This window comes from Lacerta agilis, chromosome 8 (assembly GCF_009819535.1).
Source record: "Lacerta agilis isolate rLacAgi1 chromosome 8, rLacAgi1.pri, whole genome shotgun sequence".
NCBI classification, from domain to species: Eukaryota; Metazoa; Chordata; class Lepidosauria; order Squamata; family Lacertidae; genus Lacerta; species Lacerta agilis.
In genome coordinates this window covers 10,121,802-10,136,458 of record NC_046319.1, presented here as the reverse complement: position 1 = coordinate 10,136,458, position 14,657 = coordinate 10,121,802, and positions in this window count along the sequence as shown.

The following is a 14,657-nucleotide window of genomic DNA, read 5'->3' as shown; positions in this document are numbered from 1 at the left end:
AGCATGACTAAACCGCTTCTGGCGCAACAGAATACTGTGACAGAAACCAGAGCGCACGGAAACTCCATTTTCCACTGAGCCTCTTGGGCTTGTGGATCAGAAGGTCGGCGGTTCGAATCCCTGCGTTGGGGTGACTTCCCATTGCTCTGTCCCAGCTCCTGCCAACCTAGCAGTTCAAAAGCACGCCAGTGCAAGTAGAATAAACAAGTACCGCTGCGGCGGAAAGGTAAACGGCAGATAAAAATTTATTAGGAATTATTTTATTATTTATACCCTGCCCATCTTGTTGGGTTGCCCCAGCCACTCTGGGCAGTTTCCAACACATATAAAAATATAATAAAACACCAAACATTAAAAGCTTCCCTGTACAGGGCTGTCTTCAGATGTCTTGTAAAAGTCAAATATTTGTTTCTCTCTTTGATGAATCTGATGAGAGGACTTTCCTCAGGGAGGGTGCCACTGCTGAGAAAGCCCTGTGCCTGGTTCCCTGTAACTTCACTTCTTGCAGCGAGGGAACCACGAGAAGGCCCTCGGAGCTGGACCTCAGTGTCCGGGCTGAACGATGGGTGTGGAGACGTCCCTTTAGTACTAATACTAATTATCATTAATTCCAATCATAATGTAATCTCTAAATTCACCTGCTCTTTTCTCAAGCCAGATCAGAAAACAAGAAAATGTTTTAGAATTCATCTATAATTGGGGAAATTATGCCTAATTTGAGATTTCGACAAGCGCTAGACCCTCCAGACACTTTTAATATGATTTGGCTCCTTTTCTTACACATACAACAGAACCATCATTATGAAACGTCCCAGGTAAAGGTAAAGGTAAAGGGACCCCTGACCATTAGGTCCAGTCGTGTCCGACTCTTGGGTTGCGGCGCTCATCTCGCTTTATTGGCCGAGGGAGCCAGCGTACAACTTCTGAGTCATGTGGCCAGCATGACAAAGCCGCTTCTGGTGAACCAGAGCAGCGCACGGAAACGCCGTTTACCTTCCCACCGGAGCGGTACCTATTTATCTACTTGCACTTTGACGTGCTTTCGAACTGCTAGGTGGGCAGGAGCTGGGACCGAGCAACAGGAGCTCACCCCGTCGTGGGGATTCGAATCGCCGACCTTCTGATCAGCAAGCCCTAGGCTCTGTGGTTTAACCCACAGCGCCACCCGCGTCCCTATGAAGCGTCCCAAGCCTGTGGCAAATCTGGAGCTCTACAATACACCGATAGTCTTTCCTTGGACTTTTGTTACTTTAGCCCACGTGAAACTGCTTAATCATAGAATTCTTGAATCACAGAATTGTAAAGCTGGAAGGGGACCCTAAGGATCATCTAGTCCAACCCCTGCAATGCAAGAATAAGCAGCTGCCCCATACGGGGATCGAACCTGCAGCCTTGGCGTTCTCAGCACCAACTGAGATATCCAGCCACTATTTTATACAATACTTTGGCTTCTCGTCTTTTAATTTTCAGCTGTCCTTACAGCCGTTCTCTCGGATCTGTATACATTCCAAAACGAAAAATAAAAAACTCTTACCACCACCCACAAACAAAACGTAATAATGAATAGTACAACCGCTGAGTCCACCCGCCCTTTCCGCCCCAAGCCGGATCATCAAAGAACTAAGCCTGGTTAAAACGGGGCCAGTTGCACCAGCCAAGACTTATTATCCTCCCCTCCCCTCTTAAAAAAGTCCCACTGTGGCGTATATATATTTGCACAAAGCCGCTTGGCAATCCATCAAGCGCGTTGGCATTTTCGCCGGGCCGGAGGAACAGGTGCGGCGTCGTGCTGGCTGCGCTGTCTCCACGGCGCCCGGGCTAGGGAAGCTTGCGCGCGTCCTTGGGGAAGCGCATTTGAAAGGGCGTCGAGAGAAAGAGCCAGAGATTGTGCTGAAAAGACGCGCGCCCCCTCCCCATTTTTATATTTTCCAAATTGATGAGAGGAAGGAGCCCACCTCCCTCCCTCCCCCCGCCCAGTCCCCCGGGTCCCCCCATTGCGCGTCCGAAGCGAGCCCCAATGCGCCACCAGCGGCCGCGCCGTCCGTGCCAAAAACTCCGGGCGCGTCAATGGGACTTGGCAGGGGCGCGCCGGATGATGGACGAGCGTCTCGGAAGCGCCCGTCGGGAGCCCGCGCGCACCAGCAGCCGGGCGGCGAGGAGGTTCCTGCTGGAAGCCGGCAAGAGCAGGCGAGACGGGGCCCCATTGTGCCGGGCTCAATACGGCGAGCCTGCCCCGCTGCGCCGGTCTCCATCTGCTCGCTGCGCGCCCGGGCCTGGGAGAGACGGGACATGCTTGGACAGCTCCCGGGACCCCGCCGAGCGCGCGAGGCCTCGGCGCCCCCAGTCCGCTCGCTTTGCAAACTTCCCAAGAGGAGAGAAGAAAAGCGCCCCCTAAGGATCCATTGGAAACCCCCTCTTCTTCTTCTTCTTTTCTGGGGACTGGTCTATTATATCCCACCCCCGACCGTTTCCTGCGCATTCAGCCCGCTCTGAAAGCCGAGGTCGCCCCCTTTGCTTCAAACCAGCCTCTCTGTCTTTTAAATTCCTTGCCAACTCCGGCAATTCGTTCTTCACGAAACGGCCCACCAAGGACTCCGGACAAGCGCGTATCCTTTCCAACTTGGTGGGCCTCCTCCCTCCCCCAACTTCCCTTTCAAGAACAGAAGACGGACGCGGCTGGGTCAGGCCCATCGCCCATCTAGTCCAGGCTAGCGTCCTGTTCTCACAGTGGCCTACCTATTATTTATTTATTTATTTATTCATACATACATACATACATACATACCCCGTCCATCTGGCTAGGTTTCCCCAGCCCCTCTGGGTGGCTATTCCTTCCAATCTGGTCATGATTCTCCTTTCGTCTTATGTTTATTTCATTCCATTCCATTCCAACTCTTCGCATACAACTTAACACTGCCATTTCTTTCTCTTTTGCTTGCAAAAAATTTTAATTAATTTTTTCAAGCATTTTCACAATAATATTCATACCCATTGGTTCCATAAATTGACTTTCCACCCCCACCTCTGCAGTTTTTACTGAAACCTTTTCTACTGCATTATATCTTGATCTATTACAGTTATTTTATCCTCCTCCTTCCGCTGCTTTTATCTCGAATCCTACCTGTGATTTCATTTGACTATAGTATTTTATTTTAAGTCCACATAAAGGAATGCTGCTGTTTCTGAGTAGGGTATACAGGTATATACCGGTACCTAGGTTGGAAAAAATGGGACGCGGGTGGCACTGTGGTTTAAACCACAGAGCCTAGGGCTTGCTGATCAGAAGGTTGGCGGTTCGAATCCCTGCGGCAGGGTGAGGTACTGTTGCTCGATCCCAGCTCCTGCCCACCTAGCAGTTCAAAAGCACGTCAAAGTGCAAGTAGATAAATAGGGACCGCTCCGGCGGGAAGGTAAACGGCGTTTCCGTGCGCTGCTCTGGTTCGCCTGAAGCGGCTTAGTCATGCTGGCCACATGACTGTACACCAGTTCCCTCGGCCAGTAACGCGAGATGAGCGCCGCAACCCCAGAGTTGGAAACGACTGGACCTAATGGTCAGGGGTCCCTTTACCTTTACTAGGTTGGGAAAAGGTACTTATATACTTGAGTATAAGCCTAGTTTTTCAGCACATTTTTGGTGCTGAAAAAGCTGCCCTTGGCTTATACTCGAGTGAGGCGGGCGGTGGGGGTGGCGAGAAAGAAGCCCTTTCTCTCCGCTCGTGCCGCCACCCACTCTCCCCAGTCAACCATTCCTTAAGAAGCGTACAAGAACAGCGGTTCTTTACTCTCCCCAGGCAGCTTGTTTCATTCCTGAACTGCTCACATAAATCAAACTTGGCAAAGGAGGAAGAGGAAGGAGCAGCCCAAAGGGCTGCTTTCGGGCTGCTCGTTCCTCCTCCTCCTCCACAGCGGCAAAGGTGAACCGGCTTATACTCGAGTCAATAAGCTTTCCCAGGTTTTTGTGGGAAAATTAGGTGCCTCGGTTTATATTCGGGTCGGCTTATACTCGGGTATATACGTACCCTAAGATGTGCACAGATATGTTCAGCTGGGTAAAACAAGAGCTGGATTGTTTCCAGGGTTAGACAAGTAGAACATGATAGACTTTGGTCCATTAATCTCAGCAGGTCTACCGAGGAGGACTCATTTGGGTACAACCTTTCTTGTTTTTATTTTTGTGTTTATTTTCATAGGCGTAGCCAAGGGAGGGGCAGGGGGGAAACAATAGAAATACTTAACTTGCCAATCACGTCGATTCTGCCCCCCTAACAAAAGCCTGCCCCCCAAACAAAACCCCTGGCCACGCCCATGTTTATTTTTATATTTTACTTTTTACTTCATGCGATTGATATCACCTCCAAGCGGTTTTCAAGGAATACAAAAATTATCTAGTAAAAATACTAGTTTTAAAAAATTAATTAAAACCAGCAGTGAAAAAGAAAAGAAAAACACATTTGCATCTATGTGTCTGGGTAGGTGTTCCTAAAGGGAAATGTTTTAAGCATACAGCAAAGGTGTCTGCCTGGTGTCAACAGGCAGGGAGTTCCACAGTTGCCACACTGAAATACTGAATGAGTATTATGTGGCACCTGTAAGAGTTCCAGTACTGCAAATCAAAGTGGCCGAGTGGGCAACACATACAGTATAGGGCAGGGGTGGCCAACTCCCAAGAGACTGCGATCTACTCACAGAGTTAAAAACTGGCAGTGATCTACCCCCAATTTTGAGGTTTAGGTCAAAGTTGTTGAGCTTTTATTAGGAAGGAGGAAGACCCATGGGGGGGGGGTTCAGGTCAAAGTGGTTGAGTTTTTTCAGGGAGTAGGTAAAATGTTGAGGTTTTTTTAGGGGAGCCACAGATGTTCAGCTACTTTGGGGGGAACCAATGATCTACCAGTGATCTACTGCAGATGTCCAGTGATCTACCAGTAGATCACGATCTACCTGTTGGACATGCCTGGTATAGGGCAATGCATGCAAGTCAACCAGCCCCAATATGTTAAGGGCTTTGTATACTAATAGTAAGACCTTGAACTTGGCCGAGTGCATATCTCTGAGCTGAAAGAGCCTCACTCCTGTCAGCAACTGGGCTGCCACATTCTGCACCAACTGCAGTTTCCCAGTCAAATGCAAAAAGGAAGCCCCATAAATACTACACTGTAGTAGTCCAGTCTTGAAGTCACCAGTTGCTGAACTGCTGTGGCCAGAGTTCCCTGACCAAGTCTATATACAGTACAGAGACGAAAAGAAAAGTCAAGCTGGCTTTGGAATTTAATATCAACCCACTGGAGAGACAAAGTGACTTCGATATGACAACTTCTTCTGAAGAGCAAGATCGTGGGTAGATTCTGCTCGAAATGCAATGAAAGTAACAAGCTGAAATCAGAGGATATATAAGGCTACAGTTATGTAATTAGTTAGGTTAAGATATATAAGAAGTAGATAGTATTATGTTATGTTTATTTTTAAAAAGATTAAGAATAGAAGAGAATGATGATTATACAAGGTTTATAAGGATATAGATTAGATGAGAATGATGAGAATGATGATTTTGTAATGTTATGAAATCACTAAAGAAGCTTAGAAATGAACGCGGAAGAGAGGATGTGAGGAGGTCCCTAAACAATGTGAGGAACATGATAAGGATAGTTTAATAAGTGTTTGTCAAGATTTTTGTATTTTTGTGTTTAATTTTGTTATTTTTTGTATTTTTTGTAGTTTTGTAGTGTTATGTATTGTTTTGTTGTATTTTATGCTTGTTGTTTTAAAAATTTAATAAATTTTTATTGAAAAAGAAAAAATAGAAAGTAACAAGCTGAACTCACGTGGATCATGCAAATCAATTCAAATGAGATAACATGCAAATGCGGGAATCCAAGAGGCTGGGTTGCCTGCAATCATGCCCGTTTTCTCATTTTAATAGATCTGTATTATCCACATGTATTTGGCGTGCCAGTGTCAGGGTGGGGCCATTTATCATTTGCTCTTCTGCAACTTCCGTTTGGGGCTGCATTACACACCACACATTAAAAGAACACCCAAACACCCAAAAGTGAATCCTGGGAGCTGTAGATTATCCCTTACAGAACTACATGTGCAGCACACTAAATAAACTACAGTTCCCAGGTGGGAGAAGGAATATGATTTGAGAGCATAAGAGGAGCCTGTTGGATCAGGCCAATGGCCCATCGAATCCAGCATCCTGTTCTCACAGAGGCCAACCAGGTGCCTGCAGGAAACTTTCAAGCAGGACCCAGGCACAACACAACAACTGGGGTGCCGCAATACATTATTGCAAGGCACCCCCAAGCCACCCCTGTAAGCAGGGCCGCTCTTCTATGGCAGGAAGATGCTGTTGATTAATGGCCTCCATCTGCACATTAAAGCATTCTGGGGCTGCCTTTGCACATTATTCTTGGGTGCAGAAAAGCAGACTCAGCATTCCGCTCCCAGAAAAGGAATTATGGGAACAACAAACAAACAAACAAACAAACAACAACAACAATTTATACCCCGCCCATCTAGCCGGGTTTCCCCAGCCACTCTAGGCAGCTCCCAACAGAATATTAAAAACATGATAAAACATCAAACATTAAAAACTTCCCTAAACAGGGCAGTCTTCAAAACAAAATAAAATAAAAAAATTCCTTCCAGTAGCACCTTAGAGACCAACTAAGTTTGTTCTTGGTATGAGCTTTTGTGTGCATGCACATGAAAGCTCATACCAAGAACAAACTTACAGTAGTTGGTCTCTAAGGTGCTACTGGAAGGATTTTTTTTTTTTTTTTTTACTATGGCAGACCAACACGGCTACCTACCTGTAAGTGGGGCTGTCTTCAGCTATCTTCTAGAAGTCAGGTAGTTGTTTATTTCTTTGACATCTGAGGGGAGGGGGTTCCACAGGGCGGGCGCCACTGCCAAAAAGGCCCTCTGTCTGGTTCCCTGTAACCTCACTTATCACAGGGAGGAAACAGTCGGAAGGCCCTCGAACTGGACTTCAGTGTCCTGGCTGAACGATGGGGGTGGAGACGCTCCTTCAGGTATACTGGGCCGAGGATGTTTAGGGCTTTCAAGGTCAGCACCAACACTTGGAATTGTGCTTGGAAACATACTTTACCCACCCCCCTCCACAGAGCTACAATGCACAGAACTTGAACAAACTATGGTTCCCAGGTGGGGGAGGGAATGTGATTTTAGAAGCTAAGAAGAGGCTGCTGGATCAGGGCACTGGCTCACCTAGTACAGCATCCTGTTCTCAGCATGCCCCGATGGGAAACCCACAAGCAAGACCCAAGCACAACAGTCCTCTCCCTTCCTGTGGGTTTCAGCAACTGGTATTCAGAAGCATTACTACCTCCGACCATGGTAAGGTAAAGATAAAGGTAAAGGGCCCCTGGATGGTTAAGTTGAGTCAAAGGTGACTATGGGGTTGCGGCGCTCATCTCACTTTCAGGCCAAGGGAGCCGGTGTTTGTCCGCAGACAGCTTTCCAGGTCATGTGGCCAGCAGGACTAAACTGCTTCTGCCACAACAGGACACCGTGACAGAAACCAGCGCACATGGAAACACTTTTTACCTTCCCGCCACGGCTGTACCTATTTATCTACTTGCACTGGTGTGCTTTCGAACTGCAAAGTTAGCAGGAGCTGGGACAGGGCAACAGGAGCTCACCCCATTGCGGGGATTCGAACCACCAACCTTCTGATCGGCAAGCCCAAGAGGCTCAGTGGTTTATACCATAGCGACACCCATGGAGACCGAGCATAGCCATTGTGGCTAGTAGACATATTGTCCTCCAATAATTTGTCCAGTCCTCTTTTGTAACCATCCACGTTCATGGCCATCACGGCCTCTTGTGGGAGCAAGTTGCAATGGGTGAAGAAGTCCCTCCATATATGGGAGATGATCAGCCTTGTACCTGAATCTTATCTCAACCCTGGCAATGGAACGAAACCCTTCACCATGCCCAAAGGCAAGCAGGCTAGCTTAGGGGTCACAGGTCAGATTGTATCACACAACACACAGAAAGCTCTGTCCTCCTCCTACAAAGGGGAACAGTTGGCTGGGGGGCCCTTAGGAATAGGGCTGGGCGATATCCGGTTTTCAACATTGTGATATATCACCAGTTAACCATCACGATATACCAAAATACAGTGGTACCTGGGTTCTCAAATTTAATCTGTTCTGAGAGTCTGTTTGACTCCCGAAACCGTTTGAAAACCAAGGCGCGGCTTCCAACTGGCTGCAGGAGCTCCCTGCACTCAAGCGGAAGCCATGTTGGATGTTTGGCTTCCAAAAAATGTTCGAAAACTGGAACACTTACTTCCATGTTTGTGGTGTTCAGGAGTCGATTTGCTCAACAACTAAGCCGTTCGGGAACCAAAGTACCACTGTATGTCTAAAAGAAAGATGGAGCTCTCAAGAGGCATATGCTGGCTTCATGGTTTTCCCCGCATCGTGATTTTTTGCCAGCGTCTGCTCTTATGATTTGCGGTCCCCTGCAGAAGGCGAGGAAGAGCTGAGCCGGCAGAGTTAAGAAGGGCTGCAGGAATCAAGAAGCATTGGTGTGTCCCCCCGCATTTGCACAGCACGCTTCGCAATATGTTGCCAGGTCAAAAATTACGAAACTGATATCACGATATGGACTTCAAACCAGATTCACATCTGATGTCAGGGCTGGCCTTGACCAACATCATGACAATGGAGGTGGGGAACAGTGATGGGGAACGGCACACAGAGTCAAAACTGGGTGGGGCGGGGCAGCAGGGCAGGGCAAGGCGGCAAAATGGCACACGCCAGCCCTGATCTGGAGGTTCCCCATCCCTCTCTAGGACAAGAATGGGAAGGCTGCATCCCTCCAGGACTTACTGTACTGCAACTCCCATCAGCCCTGCCCGTTGGTCGTGCTGGTTGGGCCTGATGGGAGTTGGAGTCCACCAAGTCCTGGAGGGCACCAGGTTGGGGAAGCCTGAGTTAAAGAATGGAAAGTTGGTTTGGTATGGCTGGCTGGGCTCTGAAATGTTTGGTGCTCACCACCCCTAGACCACACGGTACACTTCCAGTAAAGTGTACTAATGCCAGTGTACTGGAAGAAGCAAAGATCACCAGTGTCGCAGCAATGATTCTTCAACATCAACTTCATTGGACTGGTCATGTTGTGTGTCTGATTATCGTCTTCCAAAGCAACTACTCTATTCCAAACTCACAAATGAAAAGCGTAATGCTGGTGGTCAACCATAGAGGTTTAAGACTCTCCCAAGGAAAATCTTAAGAAGTGTAGTATAAACACCGACATTTGGGAAACATTGTCCTGCGAGCGCTCCAATTGGAGAACAGCCTCTACCAAAGGTGTCGTGGGCTTTGAAGATGCTTGAACTCAGGACGAAAGGGAGAAATGTGCTAAGAGGAAGGCATGCTTGGCAAACCCTCACCGTGATCAACTCCTGTCCAGAAACCTATGTCCCCACTGTGGAAGGACGTGTGCATCCAGAATTGGCCTCCACAGTCACGGACTCACTCTTAAAACCGTGTTTATGGAAGACAATCTTTCTCAGCTATGAGGAATCACCAAAGAAGAAGATGACCACACAGCAGAACACAGATAAGCCAATGGGCCATGGGTAGGGAACCTTTGGTCCTTTGACTGTTGCTGAACTATATCCAGGGCTGTCCCAAGACATTTTGGCACCTGAGGCTAACCACCCACCCCTGCCAGGGAAGAAGTGGTGAGCGAAGATCTACGTCAGGACCAAGGAGATAATTAAAATCTGCATCAGGACGAAGGTGAGAGTAAATAACGATATTGGGAACTAGGGTGGGAGGAGACCAGTAGCGCCCCCTATTTGCCAAGAGACCGCTGTAGAGACTGCATTGACGGGGCAGATCTCACCTCCAAGGATCATGTCTCAGCTTTCAGCTGAGGAATGCCCCCAGAGGCCAAATTTTCTGCCTCGCTGGATCTTGCCACCCGAGGCGGTCGCCTCACCTTGTCTCATGAGTGGGCTGGCCCTGACTCTCATAATCCCCGGGCATTGGCCATGCTAGCTGAAGCTGATGGGAGTTGTAGTTCAGCCACATCTGGAGGACCCAACCCAAGATTCCCCGCACCTACTCTGAACCATGAATTAATAAACCATGGTTAAGCATTCTGTGTGAACCAAGTCCTTAGCAGTAATCCGTTAAGCCTTAACTATGAAGAATTCCAGAATCTCTGCTGTCTTGCTTTGCAAATTTAATCCGCACCAGTGGATCACCATGATTCTCTTCTCTCTCCCTTTTTAGTATATCATGAGAGACTGATGTATGCCCAACACAAGATCTCCTGATAGATCTCTGGTGGATTTTGCTATCGGTTTCTGACTCCCACTCATTTTAACAGCTACAGGAAAATGACTTTTCCCACCTCAATTAGGCTGCTGAGATGAAGACAGCTCACTAGGAGGGTGTCTGTGTCTGAAAGAATTGCAAGTTTAGTCCTGAAAATAAACCCCTAGGCTCTGATTTGTTTATTTTTAAAATTAAGAGTATGTCTTTTGCGCCCAACTCCGGTTGGTAGATTTTGGGAGTCCCAATATAAACTAGAGTAGATCTGACAAGCCTGAAATCGTACTGTTCCTGACCTAAGGAATCCCCATTGACATTTCTTCTTGAATTTCAAATGTCCCTTGTGGCAAAACATTGGGAACATTAATTTTGAATGGTGCATCTTAGTTGTTTTTTTAAATACATTTTAAAATCCTAATAAGATTCACGCTTAGGTCCAAAGTGTGGGATTCCCCGATGCCTTTCAATTTATAATTTTGACAATTTTGTACTGCTTAATGACAGCTGTCTCTATGCACAGGACACTCAGTGAAACAAACAAACAAACAAATAGAATTAAAACAATCCCATCAACATTAAATTAGAAAGCCGTTTAGGATAGTCTTGCATTTTTAAGCACCCACCCCCAATATTTTATTTTGTGCAGAGAAAAGTCAACAATTAAAGAAGTGAACTGTGCTGGGTTCAAGGACAATATTTATAATTGGTTTTGACTGGATAAGTTTGTGTGCATGTAATATTCTGGATTTTGAAATGTATGTGAGTTTTAATGGGCAAAATTTTACTCCTTATAGCCCCTTTTCCTCCAGTCCCCACCCAAAAAGAATCCAACAAGCCCCAAAAAAAGTCTCACCACAAAGATGGAATCATATTTCTAATCAAACCGTCTCAACTGGAGATTCTGTGATGAAAGGACTCTCTTAAATGGAAGAGGCAAGACTCTCGGTAAGTATGACAGACACTTCATGTTCGTATCATAAAAGGGGGGGGCAGCATCTGCCGAATATGGGGTCGCTAATACTTCCCTCCTCTGAAACTGACCTATTGCCACTTTTATAAGTTCCCATCTGCAGCATGAAACATTTCATAAACACATACACGTTTTACTCTCTTTCAAACTGCAGCCACGCTCAATCTAGGAAACCTTTTGCACAAACTCCAGAGATCCAGAATTATCCCTTGGAGACAAATTGGCTCAGGTGAGCAGAGAGAGAGAGAGAGAGAGAAGTAGACCCCCCCCATGCCAAAGCTCTGAAATGTGTCTTTGTCTCAGTTCTCCAAGGAAATGGGGTGTCCCTGTTCAAAGGGGGGGTGGAGCTATTCCAAAAGAAAGAGACAGGATCCTTGCTATTACATTTTATTTGACTTGAAAAGTGTCCAGGGTTGGGGATTTGTGGGTGAAGGTGTTTTGCCACAATCCAAGGAGGAAGGGAGACAACTTCCACCTCGTGCCTTAATTGCTTTATAAAATTATGGGTTGGTGATGGAAGGATCCAAGATAACCAGCCTGTAACCATGAATTTAAGACTACTGTTGGTAATGAGGGTCTTAATCCCCACCAACTCCCGAGCCCCCCCCCCATCTAAAGCAAACCTCAGCAAGTTACTTTGTATGTCAAGATTTGTTCACTGCCTGTCATTTTTTAAAATACACACACGTCCCGGGGAGCTGCACAATAACAAGAAGTGTGTATTAAAACCTCGTTCACACCCCACACAGCATATATGTGCAGCTTGAAGCCAACACAGAAAAAGGCAAATTTAAATTAAATGAAAAGTGGAGCGACTCAAGAGCAAACTGATAACTACAGGGATCTAAGCTGCTAGAATTATAACGTGCAAATGGGAAGCTGGAGACTTCCTCTGCCTCCGGGGGCTGTTAGTTCCTACTCAGAGTAGACTCACTGAGCTTCATTGAGATGGCTAACTTGGGTCCATTCGTTTCAGTGGGTCTCCTCCAAGTGATCTGTTGGACCTAAGGTAGCGATGCCCATTAATTTCTGTCTACTCTGAGTAGGGCTAGCACCTGCACCATTGACATGCCCTTGATACACATCTTAGCGTGGATTGGGAGCGGGGAAGGAAAAAATTGATACGGATAAATAGGTTTTTATAACCTCACTTCCGTGGTACCTTCTGGGTTTCTCAAAAAGCCCCATATATAATTCTTTAATTAATTCATTAATATATTTCTCAAAAAGCCCCAAATATAATTCATTAATTTATTTTTGTGGAGCTCCCGGCACCAAACTCAAAGCGACTTACGAATACATTTCTTTCATAAAATTTATATACCGCTCGATCGCTTTAAAAATCCCCAACAACTCCTCACATGTCTAAAATGACTAGTTTATGGGGAGATAATCCGAACATTCTTTTAAATTCTATGCCAGAACCCTCACCTTTTTAAGAATAAATAACCTAAGGACAGGTTAGGAAATGCATCCACCCGCCAAATATTTCCCCTGTTCAAAAATAAAAAAAATCTTTTGCTCGGAGGGAAGTCTGGGGAGATAAAGAGTTCCCACCAAGCGCCAGGCTGCCAGCCTCCTCTGCCGCGCAGATGCCGCGGTAGATGCGCGCGTGCGGAGCTTACCTGCTTCCTACTAGGTCAGCGCTGGGAGGCAGCTCGGCTGGTCCAACGCGGCGCTGCTTTCTCCTGAAACCCGAAGTGCTGAACAGGAGGGAGGGGGCAAATAGAGGGGAGGGGAGAGAGGGGTTGGGCTTAGGAGTATCCCCCACTTCTAAAAAAAAGTGAGGTGCAGGGAAAAATCTGGGAGGACTTTCTCTAAAGCTCCCAGACTTAGAGGGAAACAGTGTCTGAGAAGGAGCATGCTTTGCTCGGGAGAGGGGTGTGGTTTGTGTGTGTGTGTGTGTGTGTGTGTGTGTGTGTGTGAGAGAGAGAGAGAGAGAGAGAGAGAGAGAGAGAGAGAGAGAAAACACGATTAGGAGGGGGAGTCATGGATTTCTATGAATTGCAAAGAGGGGAAGGCGCGCTCACGTCGTCAGGCGCGCGCGCCCCCGGAGCAGTGCCGGGGAGCTGCTTGCTCGGTCTAGAAACAAATGCACACTCACACAAAGGAGACAAAGGGAACTGGTACCCAGTAGCCTAGATGTTTTAAAAAGGCGACAGTCCAGCAATTATATGTAATATTCTCTCTCCCAGGGAGATGAGGAGGTGGGGGGAGAGAATTGGCTTGCTGTGGGGTGGGAGAGAGGGGTGGGGGTCTAGCCTGGCGCTCCTTTCCCTCTGGGTGGTGGTAGGGGCTCACTTTCTCTCCCCCTCTTTACCTCCATCATCTTCATCCCGCCTTCCTCTTAGAGGATTGTGGGAAACTCCCAAAGGGTAAATTGATGCCTTTGAGGTGGGGAGAGGAGTAATGACAATGAGACCCAGAGGGTCCTGCTGAGCTGGTTAAAACGATTCCCTCTCCACTTTCTACGCACACTCCCTTACCTCTGCCTTGGAGAATAGAGGGGAGGGGTCTCCACCTGGGTCTCCCTCCTCTAGATCGACTTTATTCATTGTGAAAACTGATGGCACCCTTGCTACCAGTTCTGTGCTTGGGTTTTTTTTCCCCCTTCGCTGTTCCGTGGTTTTTCAGCTTTGCTAAATCAATTCTAAAAATTAAAAAACAAAACAAAAACTAAGTGAAGTGCAATATGCAGCAAAAACAAAATATAAATGCTGTTCGCTTTTCCCTATTCAGCTTTATGATTCCTCCCCTTTTGTTATAGCTAACAATACCCCCCGCAAAAACAGAACATTTCTAAACTGCTCCACATTTAAGATAGACAGATTAATCAATATACTGTGTACGATATTCAGCCAGGGGGGGGGGGGGAAACCAAACAAAAAAAGCACCTGCTATGACAACGTTGATACCAGTTGTGTGTTTTATATTCGCCGTTTTGTGAAACTGAAATATGCGGGTGACGAGCAGCTGTTAAAAGCAGAGGTGCGGGCGAAGGGAAGAAAAGTTGGCAACCTTTCTGCGTTCAAAACCATTGCGTGCCAAATTACTTATCTGCCTAGGTTTGCACCATTAGCAGCAGAGGTTCGTAGCCATGGGCGTAGCGGGGGGGGGCAGCTGCCCCCCCTAAACAAATAAAAATAATAAAAAATACATAGCAAACTGCGGTTCTGCACCCCCCCAAAAAAGGCCTGCCGGCCTAACAAAAAGCCTGCCCCCCAAAAAAAATCCTGACTACGTCGATGTTCTCGGAGCCGACCGCCAGAAATGCCCGTTAACTTCAAAAGGTCTACTCTGAGTAGGGCTTAAATTGGAGACCACCCAGGGTATGGTATCTGGATGCAAACTGGGGCACTTTAAGAATCTCA